The sequence below is a fragment of the Manis pentadactyla genome, chromosome 3 (genome assembly GCF_030020395.1).
Source record: "Manis pentadactyla isolate mManPen7 chromosome 3, mManPen7.hap1, whole genome shotgun sequence".
In the NCBI taxonomy this organism is placed as follows: domain Eukaryota; kingdom Metazoa; phylum Chordata; class Mammalia; order Pholidota; family Manidae; genus Manis; species Manis pentadactyla.
Genome location: NC_080021.1, coordinates 110579593 through 110594873, shown reverse-complemented (window position 1 = coordinate 110594873; position 15281 = coordinate 110579593). Strand labels below are relative to the sequence as shown.

Genomic DNA, 15281 nt, shown 5'->3' with positions numbered 1-15281 from the left:
GCATAACCACCTCCCTTTTGCAATGTGCCTTTACCATTCTCCCATCAAGACTGCAATCTCTTTCCCAGTCTCTTGAATCCATGCCTGCCTCTGACTTGCTTTGATCAGCAGAATACAGTGGAAGTGGTGCAGTTTACTCCTTTTCACCCCTTGGGAGAGAGAGCCACCACGTAAAAATGCATGAGCTACACTGCTGAACTGTGTGAGACCAGTGGAGAGCAAAAGAGGCCATGTGGAGGAGAGTCAAGGTGCTCACTCCATTACAGCACCAGGGCACAGACATGTGCGTAAGGCCACTTTGGGTCCTCCAGCACCAGCTGAGGGACCCCAGTCAAGACAGCATGGAGCACAGGAGAGCAACCCTCACTGAGCCCTGTCTGACCTCCTAACCCAAAGAATCATGAGCAAATAAAATGGTCTTTGTTGAAGCCATTAAATTTGGGGGTGGCTTATAACACAGTGGTAGTTAACGAAAACAATGAGGCTTCTGACCTGCTTTAAGGTCCATCAGAATTTCTTGCAGGCTCTAGGACTGTTAGTTAACTATATAAATGCTTTATCTTCAATCTTTTCTATGTCTCTTACTACATCATAGTATATATGATATATATATATAGTATATATGACATACATCATATTAGTTTCAGTTGGGCTGAAATTATATACTATAAATGATATATATATATAGTATATATGACATAAATCATCTTAGTTTCAGTTGGACAACATAATGATTTGATATTTGTATACACTGTGAAATGATCATCACAGTAAGTCTAGTTAACATCCATTACCACACATATTTTTTTTCTTATGATGAGAACTTTTAAGATTTATTGTCTTAACAACTTTCAAATATGCAATACAGTATTACTACTATAGTGATATCCTGTATGTTACATTCTCATGACTTATTTATTTTATAATGAAATAATATAATATAATATAATATTATTTTATTTTATTATATTAAGAGTTTGTATCTTTTGGCCCTTCTACCCGCATCAGCCACTCCCTATACCCCACCACCTTCCAAACTCTGGCAACAACCAAACTAGTCTATTCTCTGTATCTATGAACTTGTGTGGGATTTTTTTGTTTTTGTTTTTAGATTCTACATTGAAGGGAGATCATACAGTATGTGTCTTTGTCTGACTTATTTCACTTAGTATAATGCCCTCGAGGCCCATCATGCTGTGTCTTACTCTCTTTCATATTCTTGCCTCCGATATAAATTGCATCTTAATTCTTCCTAACTACATGATAGCCCTATTACCTACATGGATTTGAAAATTATAGCATGTTTTGTTAAATTTCATTTCTACAGGGTTAAAAAAAAATATCTCAAATTCTTCCCCTCTTCCTATCAGATCCAGAGTTCTGGCATTTGAGTTCTAGAGAAAAGAATTCAGCATTTGGGAGCCAAGAGCCCTCACTTCATACCTAATGAGCTGTGTAATTCTGGATAAGTTTAAAGCTTCCTGCACCTGATTTTCTCCATGTAAAATAGAAATATCTCATGGGCTGGCAGAAAGAAGATAAACTGAAAAAACAGAGGGAAAAGTTATTCCAAAGTACTTCTCATTTCCATACTCTGACAGGTCCTCTGCAATGTTTGCATGCCTTCCATATGTCAGGGTGCTGTCACAGGGTTAAATATGCAAGATACATTTGCTCATCACCAGGAAAACAAGGTAAACACTATTTGTGCCTTATGGCTTTTTGTTATGAGAGGTGAGAGATTTGCTTATTGTACATTTATATTCTGAGTCTCTAAGCTAACATTCAATTACTCAAAAAAATCTGGGAAAGCAACAACTCTATTTTTAAATTTTGTTTGATTTGCTTAATATTACTTTCTCCACATTATGTTTTACTGTATACTACTATAAGATGGTATGGTCAAGCAAAGTCTGGGTGAAGGAAAGAGTCTCATGGAAGGGTGAAAGCTAACTGGATAGTAATTATCTTCACTTACACAATAGCCAGCTGAAAACCAGGAAAATCATTAAAAAATTTTTAAATTATAATATAAGAACATTTGAGAAATGGATTCTTTTAAATAAAAAGTTAGGTTTTTAAGAGGATTTGATTTTTAAATTTTATTTCATCATGTTTTTATTTGGTATGTTCATAGTTTGGATGAACTGAGGGGCAAGAAATAGACATGAATTTTGAAAAAAGTAGTGAAGTAGGTGGCAAATGATAGGTAAAAATAAGGAAAGAAAAAAGAAAACAGGTGTAGTGAAAGGATGGTAGGAGTCTGAAAGTGGAAAAATATAAAACAGGGGAGGGATTTTTGTATTTTTTCACTGTTCTATGTACAGCATCTAGAACAATTCCTGACAGGTAATAGATGCTCTAAAAATATACTTGTTGAATGAATGAATGATCTCCTAGGATAACTCCAGTTTTGCATGCCAGGATGCTAGGATTACCAGATAATTGAGGCATTGATGTATGAGACCGTAAACTTATTTTTTATGAAGAACTTCCTAACTTTCCAGCCTGTCAGGTATACTGACAGGTGTTATAAATCTTCCAGCTAAGGTGTGGCCCTTCCCTAACAAAAAGCTCCAAAGAAATGGAGGTTGAGAGAGGGCTAATTCCTTAAGACAGCTACTTATTCTGATCTTTTTCATTCTCAAAGTAAGCACTCCATTTTCACTTCCTTCAAAACGTGAATCAGCATCCTGTGGGACCATTTTTGAAAAGGCACTCAAGCAATAGAAGGAGTTAGCCAGATAATTTTCATGTGAAACACATTCCCCAGATGTGTCTCCAAGTACTGTCCATGACACAGAGACTCCAGCACAGAAAAAATATTTCAGGAACATGGATGTCATGTTGTAGGTATTCTGAAAGTCCGAAGCTCCACATCTTGCTCATCAGACAGGCTACCTAAACTCCCAGATGGAGGTGAGTGTATGTCTGGGGGTCACATAGGAATAGTAAGAAAGTCTTCCATTTTCCTCATAGATATTTGGTGAGCTCAACTCAGAGAATCAATCTCTAGCATGAAATGGAAAGCATCCTAGAAGTGAGAGCTTATTTCTTTCATTATTCTTCTTTAAAAAATGGAATGGTGGTGTGACTGTCTCTTGGCTATTCCTTACCAATTATTGTTCCAAATTGAAAAGAGCAGGTTTGAAGAGGTAAAATTCCTACTGTCATGTGGCTTTTAGGCTTCTCTCGCAAAGCCTAATTTATATAATGTACCCTGTTTGGTTTTTATTCACTGATTCAGTAAATATTTACAAAGCCCCAAATACTTTGCCAGGTCCTGTGCTAGGCTCCATGAAACAGCAGTGAACAAACCACTCCCAATTCTTATAGGTTTGTGTTAAGAAGGAAAAGAAGCCAATAAAAAAATATGTAAAATAGGCAACATTATCAGGTGGTAATATATGCTATGAAAAGAAATAAAGGAGTATGGGAGATAAGCAGTAACAAGCTCTAAACCCAAACTTTACTTCAGGTGCTATATTAAAAAAATTCTACTTTCCTTTTTTCTGTCACTGCAAGTCGTCTGTGATCAAACCATACACGCCTCTCAGCGGAATCAAAGCCCCTTTCTTAGGTTCAGTTGCCTCCCATTTTCTCTGACCAGGCACTTTCATTGGATATTCCTAAAAATCATAGACTTATGGGATCTCAAAGTAACAACCCCGAACTGCCCTTTCCTCCTTCCCCCTCCTCGCCCTCAGGTTTTACCTCAGGGACCAGGGTAGATGCAGCAGCCAAATATCCCAGGCTGTCAAGTCTCTGTGAGCATCGCCCACCTCGTTTTCTAATTCAGTTATTTCTGAGGAAAAGATGTTATAAGGACCCAAAGAGAACTTGATTACACATAAGATTTTAGAGTAGCTGAAGAATAAAATATAAAGGAGAATGGAGTAAGTTCAAGCGAGTGGTAGTTCTCAACTACTGCAGACACTAAGCCTCAAATTTGAATGAAAATGTATTGAGGGACAAACGCAGATTTTTTCCTTTCTCAACTGATATGGAAACACTGGCCAGTGGTTCCCTGTGCGGTCCCCAGCGGCCATTCAGGAGAGGCCGTGTCGCAACAGCTCTTTTTGCGCAAAGCCTCCTTCTAAGTCCCTCTGCTGTCCCCGAATAACCACACTGGGAACAAGAAAAATCGAGCTGCTGCTCCCCATCAGGCAGCCAGACAATAGTGGCGTGAGGGCCGCTCCATGCCACTGCGCAAAACGCCAACATCTTTGTTCCCACCGCGTCCTTAGCATGAAGCCTCCAAATGTCATTCGTAACAAGGAGGGGGTGGGGAGGAGGAGGAAACAACTCCCACCCGCGGCGGCTCCTGGGGAAGCGGCTGGGCCGACGTGCAGACTGCGCGCCCGCCAGCCTCCCTCGCGTGGAAGAGGCAGCGCAGGGTAACTGAGGCGCTGGGCCCGCACCCCCAGCGCGGCTCCTAGGGCCCCGCGGCCTCGGCGGGAAGTAGCGCCGTCTGTGCGCGGAGGGAAACGCGTGGTGAAATGCCGGCACGCACAGCACCCTTTGAGAGCCGCGTGGTGACGCCTCCGCAGGAGGGGTGGCGGCGGCGGCAGCTCCCGCAGGCCTTCAGCGCCCCAGCAGCGCGGTCAGCTCTCGGCTGCTCCGGGACGGCGCGGCCCTGCTTCTGCTCAGCCAGAGCCGGCAGGCTCAGAGGCTGGCGGCTGGGCCCCGACTGCCGCGGGTCGGCGGCTCCGGCGTCGAGCGTGCCCCGGCAGGGCCTGCGCCTGAAGGGGGTGGTGCGTCGACAGCCCGGGCTGTTTGGCCGCAGTCTGTGAGTGGCCAGGCCCCGGCCGCCCTCTCAAGCTTGGTAACAGTTGCCGGGGGGTCGGTCGGGTTCCGGACACTGGCGTGCGTAGCAGCCAGGCCGACCGACTGGTGGGAGTCGCCCGCTGGCCCCTTCCCAACCACCACCGCCCGGCGCCCGAGCTTCGGGCTGCTCTGCTGTGAAGCGGGATGGTTGTGCGGATTCCAAGTGAGAGAAAGCAGGTAACAATGCCCAGCATTCCGTATACATAGTAAGTTCTCCAAAATAGTGAGGAGTAAAAGGAACACAGTATTAACTCATGCAGCAACATGAATGGACCTAAAAGCACATGCTGTGGGGAAAGAGGTTAACACAAAAGACCTCAGTCTGATTCAATTTATGTGAATTCTGGAAGAGGCCCACCTGGTAACCCAAAGCAGTTGCCTGGGGAGGGGCAAAGGAGGCTGGAGGATGGATGCAAAGAGGCACAGGTGGTGGTTACAGGACACGTGCAGTTGACAAGATTCATCTCCCTGTAGTCTGCAAATGGGTGAATTTTATTGTATTCAAATTACACCTCAAGGAGAGGAGAGTTAAGCCATGGAGGAATCGGGACAGGTTGGTGGGAAAAAGGTTGTAGAAAATCTGACACCTAAATGTGTGGCATCTCCTCAGTGGCTTCTCCTCCTCCCTTAAGAGTCAATGAACACCAGGCACTAGGGATGGCTCGGGTCCTGGAAGGATACACTATACCAGACCCAGCTGATGCACCTTCTCAGATGTGCTCTGCTCCCACCACCCCCATCTCCTAACCTCTTGCTCAGAGCAGAGGCCTGGCCTCTGTTGCAGTGGTTTCCTTTTAGGACAGCCTCCCCCTGGGGGAGGGTCAGGCTTCAGCGCCACCACCCTCACACCACGGCTTTGATGGCAGGAGGCTCTGAGTCCTCCCACCAGTCCCAGAGTCGGGTGAAAAACTCTGAGGTTCAGCATGTTCTTGCTTTTCTGGCAATTGTCTGACGGAATCAGGTGGCATGCCCAGAAAAGTGGGGGTGTTAGAGCCCCATGAGACAAATCTGTACCAAAGAGAGCAGAAAGCAAGAACTAGCCCTCGTATAAACTCCTCCCCTTTTTTCTGCATAGGTGGTCTTTAGACATGATGGTTCTGCATGGTCTGTCTGCAACCTGTCCTTTGAGACTGAGCAATCAGCTTGCTTTCTTGTGAAGTTGTCCTAAGCTCAGTGATGCACCACCTTACATTTGCTTTTCTTTACATTTCCCCCCACCCTTGCTGCCCTGGGATTATACCTCCTAATAAAATCTTAGTACTTAAATTTGTCCTCAGGCTCTGCTTTCTAGTAATCCTTTAGCAGCATTTGGGCTTTAGGTCTGTGCCTTAATGAGAATTTCACAGCCACAGTAACAAAATTTGGATTATTTTGGCTCTGATTTACTGTCCCATTAGTCCTAAAATGCAATGTTAAAAGGCAACCATTTGAGACTAGCACAAAATATATAAATTAATATATACATGCCTCTGTCTGTTGGTAGAGATAAAAGTTTGGTTTTCCATTTATTGGTTCCTAGTAGTATCTCCTCTTGAGTAAATTCCTAGAACATAGGTACTGATATATTTTAAACATTTGGAAGCTTAAAAAACTTGAGATGCACAGGGATGCAAAATAAAGAAAATGCTTTCAATCGTGATTATAAAGTTGTTAGTCTGTGGAGAGGAGGGGGTTTGGTTTTTTGGTTCATTCATAAAGCCCTGTTCTATCTCTTAAAATCTTATTATCAGGGATATGTTAAAGTCTTTTAAAGCAACTTTTTCTAGTCCAGAATGCTTGGCAAAACAGTTTCTCTTTGTATTATTTTACATATAGGAGACTCAAGTAAATTTGTATTTTTAATAATAACAGCCACTGGCTTTGTGGCCTTCTGTTTATTTCAGCTTTGTCAGACCTTTCTCTTCCCTCCCACCAGCGTTGCCAACCATCTGTAATTTGATCAACAGTAATTTGAGATGGGACTGGCCAGGGTCATATGTTAAATAGGACATTTCCACTTTCTTGACCACAAAATCCTCCCTTTCCTGGCCACTTAAAGACTGTTACATAATCTACAAACACATGAATCTGATGATCTTCTACCTATGTTGGCAAAAGTCACACCTACAAATCTACCTTTCTATGAGCACAGTACTGTTTATTACTCATTCTTATTACTTCTAATCTAGCCTATCAGAGCATTAAAAAATTGTTTTTAAAAACATGTTCTGCCTTCACCTGCATTAGCATAGTGATTTGATTTGTACAGAGAAAACTTTGTCATCTTATGTGAGCAATTTTTAATCTTTACATTTGAAAAATGCACATTTTATCGGGTTAATTTCAATCATAAGCAAATATGAAGCTAGGCTGTACATGTATGTACATACATTTTTGCAAAAAGAAAAAAGTTTAAATATCTTGGGTTACAGACACAGTATCAAAAGACTTCCCATTAAGCAAATGTGAACGCTTTTCTTTAAGTCATATAGCTTTTAATTTTTTCCAAATATATGAGAGCAGATAAGGTTTCAGCATATGTACAGGTTTTATACATACACATAGTGTTGGCTCCTTAAGGACAGGTCATATGTTTGTTTCAGTTATATTGCCATTATTCAAACATTTTTAGAATTCTTTAGAAATTTGTCACAAGAAACTGAATCACATTCTTTTAAATGACATCAGTGAGAGTAAATCTTCTTTCTCTGAGAATAGATTTAATTTTTAGAAATACTCAAAAGTCATTCGAAGCCAATACATCTTTAGTAACATTGTTAAGCAGGGAAGAATTGGGCAAGACAGAATAAAAATAAGTAAAGTGAGTAAACTCAAAAAAAAAAAAACTCTGAAAGGAGGAAAATAAAGGAAAAATTGAAGCAGAAATCAATGAATTAGAAAACAAACAAAAAACAATCATTGATAAATTTTAACAGTAATTCTTTGGAAAAAGTAGGAAGAAAAATATGTGGCAAATCTAATAAAAAGAAAATATAAATATAAAGGAGAAAGATATGGAAAATGTTTTTTGAATTAGATGGGAACACTGTAGTTAGCTGTGTTTTTTCTGGAAAAACATCAATCACCCAAATTAAATCAAGAAGTAGACAAAATTAAGTAGATTGAAACCAGAGAAGAAATCAAAAAAGTCACAGCCCCAAGAGATTTTTATAGGCAAAGTCCTACAAATTTTGAAGTACATATACTTCCCTTTTAAATGCATAAAGATATTAAAATTAATTCATTTTATGAAGCAAATATTATAAAAATCTATCAAAAATGACACAAAAAGAACATTCAAAAAATATAAAATTATGAGTAATCCAATGCCATAATTTCCCCCCTGAAACACCAGCAAATGAAATTCAATGAAGTAAGTTTTAACATGATCAGATAGATTTTATCCTAGAAATTCCAGGATATCTTAATAATAGGAAAATAATTGAAATTACAAATCATACATTTAGGCCATATAAGAAAAAAAAGATCATTTTAATAAATGATGAAAATTTAACTCCTACTCCTGATTAAAACAACTAATTTAAAAAAAACCTCTTAGTAAATATTAAGCCAATAGCCAACATCATATAATAAAGTTTTATAAAAATAGTAATACTAATGATAAGACAACCAAACTAAGGAAGAGGAGAAAGTGTAAACTTAATTCCTCAACCTCCCATTACCATTCCTCATTCTCTCTCCCAATGGTAATCTCTAATTACAGTTTCTTATATATCCTTCCAGAAATTTTCTATGCATATAAAAGCATATAACTATCCCCTTTGGAAAAAACGAAATAGAATCATACTATACGTATTGTTCTGCATTTGTTTTTTTCATTGTATAAAGTACCTTGGACATCTTCACAACTCAGCACATAGATCTACCAAGATTTTTCATAACAGCTGAGCAGTAGTATATAAATGCAGTATAATTTTTCACTCACCTTTTGGGGAACATTTTATCTTTTTTAGTTTTCTGCAATTATATACAGTCAAGTAAGCATCCTTGAATATCTTTCTTATTGGTGCTGGTGTACCTATAGGATTAATGCCTAGCAGTGGAATTGCTAGATCCATTTCTGGATAGCTATTTCCAAATTAGCAACTGAAAAGGCTGGATTAATTTATAATCTCAGTAAAAGTGTATGCAAAAATATAATTGTTGAGGCTAGGTGACAGGCATTTGAGAGTTCATTTTACTATTCAATCTACTTTTGTATGTATTTTTAAATTTCCATACTTAATGATATGACAGGAGAGGCATTGTCATTAAAATCAGGTATAAAGATGCCTACTATCAATGCTATTCTTTAAAATCATGCTGAAATAATTATGTAGTAAGACAAACAATAGGTAAAATATTGAAAAGCACAAAAAAACTGCCTTTATTTGCAGATGATGCTTTTGTCTAGAAAACTTGAGAGACTTGATTGAAAAGCTATTTATAAAATAACTTTTAAAAATCAGTAACTTTTCCAGTGATCTAGCAAAAATCTGTTGGGAAATATGTATTTCCTTGAAGATCCTATTCACCTGTAAATAATATTGGAAGGGATCTATACAAAAAGAAAAAATATGAAAGCAAAAAGATTTGAATAGATTCAGAAATCTGTTAGCTCCTAGGTAAATGTATCAATATCTTTATTTGCAAAACTGATATGTCAACATAAACAAGTAATTCAAAATTCCAAAAGGATTTTTTTCTGAAGTTGAAAAAAATGGTATCCACTTGGAGAAAAAAACAGAAGAGGAGCCAGAACACTTCTGAAAAGAGAGAGTAATAACAGGAGACTCGTGTATCAGATGTTAATGCATGTTATAAAGGCACAGTAATTACAGTGATTTTGAACTACTGAGAAAAAAGTGAGAAAGAGATTATTATTTCAGAAAAGATAGCCCTGAAAGAAAATTCAATTTAGAGATATATGAAGCATCACCAATGAGGAGGACATAAAGTGTTCAATAACCAGTACTAGCAAAACCGGCCATTTGGAAGGAAAAAAATGGACTAGATGCTCACTTTTTACTATATACTGAAATACAGCCCAGATAGATTAGGAGACAAATTTGAAAATAAAACTGTAAAAGAAAAGAAAATATAAGTGAATACTTAGTGATTTTTGGGTGGGAAAAACGAGACAATAGAAGATACAGAGATGTATCTGCATAAGCATTTAGAACATCTGTATGTTAAAAATTACAAACAATAACAAATAAGTCAAGAATTAGAAAGATACTTGTCATAAATACCATAAAGTGGCAGAATTAGTACCTGCACCAAGGTTCTTAAAAGCCTTTTTCAAAGAAGAAATCTCAACACTTTTTGGGCAACAGCAGCATTGTTGGATTAGGGGTACAGAGAGAGCCAATGTGAAGAACAGAGTTCACTTAGAAGAATCACCCATTTTTAGAATGCTAGGTTTTTGTTGTTTGTATATTTTGTTTGTTTCTACCTCATTTTGTGTGTACAAAGTGACAGTCTTTGAATTACAAATGCTATTTTCTCTGGTTCCTTTTTCAAAAGCACCCCTAGAATTTTGTGCTTCCTGTCTCTGGAAGAGGCTCACTTGATTTATCTCACTAAAACTCAGGGTAGATAGCTCTTACTATCCCCATTCTCCAGATTAGGAAGGATGTATTTTTGTGACTTGGACAAATAGACAGCAAACTGGTATGTCAACACAAACAAATCATTCAAAATAAAGTCTTTAGAGGAAAAGCCAATTTAGAGAGAGTAGGAATTGTTGCAAGTACCTGCTGATCTTCAAATACCTGTGCTCTGCCAGGATTCTTATAATCTGCCCCATCCTTAGCTGCCTCAGGCACACTTACAGGATATAGCCTAGCTTTCCACAGTGCCTAAAGGAAGACAAGTCCCACAGGCCTCAGGCTGGAGAGATACGTGGCTCTGAGGAAGCTGATGCCTGCACTTGGGCTCACACTCACTGGGGCTTAAAACAGGACTGTTCTCAGTGTGTTCTGACCTCATAATATGCATGAATTGTCACATGTAACCATCACTAAACAATCCCAAGGTGTCGGTACTTTTATGATCCATTTTCCACATTAGGAAACAGACACACAGAAAAATTAAGTAGCTTGCTGAAGTTCACAAAGTGGTAGAAGCTTTATTTTTGAGCCAGGCAGTTGGAGCTGGAGCCTAAGCTCCTTGTCCACATGTAACCAAGTAAGAAGCCCTTTCATCCATAGGAGCTCATTTGACCCTCACAACTTTGCAAGTTCAGGAAATATTCTCCCCAGTTACAGTAAGGCAGTGGGAAACCAGAAGTGGCTTATTAGATTTAGTAATCTTTTTTCAATGATTTGAAAGAAGCTGACAGCAGAGCATGGATGGACATGTGATAAGGAATGACTGGAGAAAAACAAGCCTTACAAGGAGAGAATAAGTAAATTACACACAAGTTGCATGGAGAGGAAGGGAACTGGGAAAAGGCAAGGGCAGGTTATCTTGAGCATGGTGAGAATGAAATTAGCTCACAAGCGGTCAGGTCTAACAGTGAAAGAAATCACATCCACAGCATTCTCATCATGTTGAGCCTGTCCGGCTTCCTGAAATACTAGCTTCTACTCCATGTCTGTCTCTCTGAGAATCCTGTTGTTAATTTCTGTTAATTTATCTGGTCTTTGTTAGTTTGGATAACAAGTTGTGTCTAAACCACCAAAATGAAACTCCCTTTGCACAATAGCATTTCTACCTCATTTTTAAATGCAATCATGATAATGAAGTTTATATGAGTACTTTTAGAATTTGCTTACGTAAACAGTGTTAACTTCTGAACTTGTTGCCTGCTTTTTTATCACTTTTTTTATTCCACAATACTGTGAATACAAACATGCATGTTTTGAGAAATTTACTTTCATCCAATAATCCATGTTAAATGCACTGGAACTCAATTTAAAAGTAGGAAAATAAATAATCCTTTTGCATATAGCAAGAGGATTATTTGTCTTATTTTATTCAAGTCTGAGTTGACATCAGAAAAAATATGTATATTCTATACTCATTTCAAAATGTTCTTAAAGTCTATATGCGTTATCAACAGCAAGGGAAATTCTCTTACCTACTGTAAATTACAGCATTAACCTCAAGTTTTATGTAATGTTATATTAGTATCCTAAGATTTTATCATAAGAACATTGTCTCTTTAAGTATAAATATTTCATAAATAAATTTCCATCTAAATCCTCTCTCAAAAGTGAGTAAATTCCATGTCATAAATCCTTCTTAATGTCCCTTTCCTGCTCCAAACACACATTCTTTCCTTCTGTAATTCCTGGCCATCAAAATCCTTCAGTGACCTGTAGCAACCAAACAGGTTTCTAGTATTCGATCTCAAATAGTTAAACAAAAAAAAGAAAGAAAAATGGGATCATACTGAAATATTTGGCTATGCCTCAAGGGCAAAAAATAAAAGGCACTCTTAATCCACGGTTCTAATAACATTGTTCTGTTTGTTTATTTTTTTAATTGCTGGTGCTGGCATGAATGAAATATAGGATGATTCAGCCAATGAGAATTTGAATGCTGGTGGAAAACTGCAGAAAATCCAGGTGAGTTGAAAGAGAAAGAAGAGATCAGGACTTGTGAGGAAAATGCAGTCAGAAATAAAAAGAGAGGCTCTCTGAATGCAAGAAAACAAACAGCAGTTTTGAGCTCTGTATTTAAAGCCTGCTAAAGGCCAGTGACATATGAAACCAGGATGGGAGAAAACCAAGGGTGAAGAGTTTCTAAGCTGACTATTAAATAGATGTAACTCACTGACAAGTGTGCCCATGTGGGATTTTAATTACTCAGACATCTGTTTAGCGAAGTGTACTACTAAATAGGGATCAAATACAGAGATTAAATTACGTGGGGAGGAGAGCGAAGATGACATTCATGACTCAGAAAAGAGAGCTATCGGCCAGGGGAAAATCAATCCCGGCTTTACATCTCACCAACAGAGGAGCAATTATTTTAGATGTGGGGCTGGTTAGCATCCTAGGTCATGAATTTAATTAAATAACCCTCGAGTGGCACAAAACAGAGCAAACCACTGTGTTTAACTATCAATAAGACATGCTACAAATAAATGGTCCTAATTCCTCCTCTTTCCCTCCTTCCACACAGATTTGTTATAATTCTCTTAAATTCAAAACTATCTTCCCTTTCCAAATTTAACCTTTCCTTCCCAGTGGCATCCAATAAACTCATGTAAGTAGATGGTTTGAACCATAAGGCAGGATTCGCCCTCAACCTTCTCACAGTGAGATACTCGGGAAGATGGAGAACAGGGCAAGGATTAAGTCATTGTTTGAGTTTCTTCGTGGGGCTCAGTGAAATGATTAGTAACTCAGAGAAATATCCTGGAATCAAACAGAAGACTGTGCGACCCACTTGTTGGCAGTTAGCACCTTGGAAGGCAAAGAAAAGAAGCTGTGGGAAAGAGACTACAAACAAGTGGTTAGAGCAGGAACCCTAGGGGAGATTCCTAAGCAGAGAAGAGAGGAAGAGAAAGCATTCAACTTTTGAAATGAATATTTAAAATCCAGCCTTACTCAGTGTGGCCCCATACAGCCCTCTTGGAGCTCCAGTCAACAGTCCAGCCATCAGCCTCTTGCCTGTAGCTGACTCTTGGCAGGAGGGCGATCGTTAGAGCCTTCATGTCGATTCCACTCACTTTCCTTCCCACATCTGCTACTTCCTTCTGTGATACCATTCTTCCAGTGTCCAACTGAGAAACACTGGTTTCCTCTAAAATGCTTTTCTTCTGTTTGCAAATAACAGAAACCAACTGGAGAGAACTAAAATAAAAATGTAAACTGACTGGAAGGATATTTGGCTATCTCATGGAATCCAAGAGAGAGTGTGGAATGACCACACCTTCCTTAGGGAGAACTCAAGGCAGTTCCCAGGACCTGAGACTGAAATCCACTAGTTCCTCCAAAGGACTACCATTAATGACTCAGCTACCAATTCCCAACCACTGCCTCTGTGTCAAATCCAAAATTCCTGGGAGAGTCTGATACACCACACACACACACAAAATATGTTTAAGTGCAAGCAGTTTAATAAACTGAAAAATCCTATTACCATGTGGGTTCGTTCCTTTGAAACTTGTCATTTTTGCTATCATCTTAAAAGTCTAAGAACTACTTCAGGCACTGCTACCTTGAGTGGCTATGGCTGACAGCACAGCCAGTTTCCAATGCCCACTGTAAGCAAAGTAGCACCAGCCCTGACAGAGTAGAGCTTGACAAGAGCCTATTCTGACTTGGGTCAGCTACTTTCAAAGTGTTCTGACCAAAGTTCCCTCAGGAGGTGGTAACAGCCAGGTTGGCTCAAGGAACTCTGCACCCTAATTCATTCATTCAGTAATTATTTATCCATCTGTTAAATGCCCAGCAAACTCTGCTAAGTGATATGCTTCATGCAAAGATGAATGCTTTCTTCCTCATGGCACTAAAACCCAGACTTAGATCTCCAGTGTGAGGAACAGTCTGAGGGCTTCTGTCTCGCCAATGAGTTTCAGCCCCCAGCAAGTTCGCTATGGATTCAGTGTGACCAAAGAAATGACAGTAGAACGTTTCTTTGGGGTGAAAGGGTTCATTACCCAGCTTGTTCTCGCAGCTGTAGGTTGAGCACTAGCATCTCTGCCTCCGCCAAGAGCACTGGGCCGAGCTCGCTATGTAGTGCAATAATAGCTTATTGCCTATGGTTGTGGAAGCAGTAGCCTAGCAACAGGCCAGTTTCATCATCAAGTGGTTTAAGTTCATTGAGGATCCTGGCCATAAGAACCCCAACTTCCCCACAGCTTCTAAGAATAATTTTTCAAATGAATATTGGTTATTAACTCCCCCACCCTACCCCTGCCACTCTTGGATGAGAAGCCCAAGGATTTTGCCTCAGCTGTGAGGCAATCTCATTGTTGATGAGTTTAAGATTTCACTTCCTGTATTCAGAGTTCATTAGGCCAGATTAGATGAGAGCTCATGACGCCTCAAAATTAACCACAGCCAGGTGCCATTTACTTGTATAATTCCACACTTCTTGGGTGGGTGTGGAATTACTTTTTGAAAAATAACTGATGATTTTCTTCCCTATTTGAACCAAGTAAGTAACTGAGTACTAGTTACTTTTAAAAAATTCTAGCCATTGCCCCTAACCACAGGTGGGAGCACACTTTGGAAGGCATTTATCAGCTAAGCTACCAGAGGAAAGTCAGGAGCTTCTAATTAGCAAGGGCTGCTAAGACCACATAGAGGCTAACCAGGGTTGTATGTGCAAAGTGTCTGGAACTTTGGTTTGGGTTTAGATATGAGAAAATTTGATGTTCTGGTTTGGTTTTCTTCCAATTTGAACTACTAGTTGCCTAAATTTCTTTATCTTTTTTTATTCAACTTAAAGTGTTAATTTTAAGATTTAGCAAATTATTAAGGCTCATTCTGGTTGTGGATTGAGGATTTAATTCA

At 39.2% G+C, this 15281-nt stretch overlaps 1 long non-coding RNA gene across 1 annotated transcript; it reads left to right on the top strand.

Annotated features, from left to right (window-relative positions):
* The first annotated feature begins 4583 nt into the window (after positions 1 to 4583).
* LOC130682926 (uncharacterized) lies at positions 4584 to 13848 on the top strand. Its single transcript, XR_008996379.1, has 3 exons — positions 4584 to 5004; positions 12327 to 12380; positions 13597 to 13848. It is a non-coding gene; the product is annotated as an uncharacterized LOC130682926 (long non-coding RNA).
* Positions 13849 to 15281: the final 1433 nt, after the last annotated feature.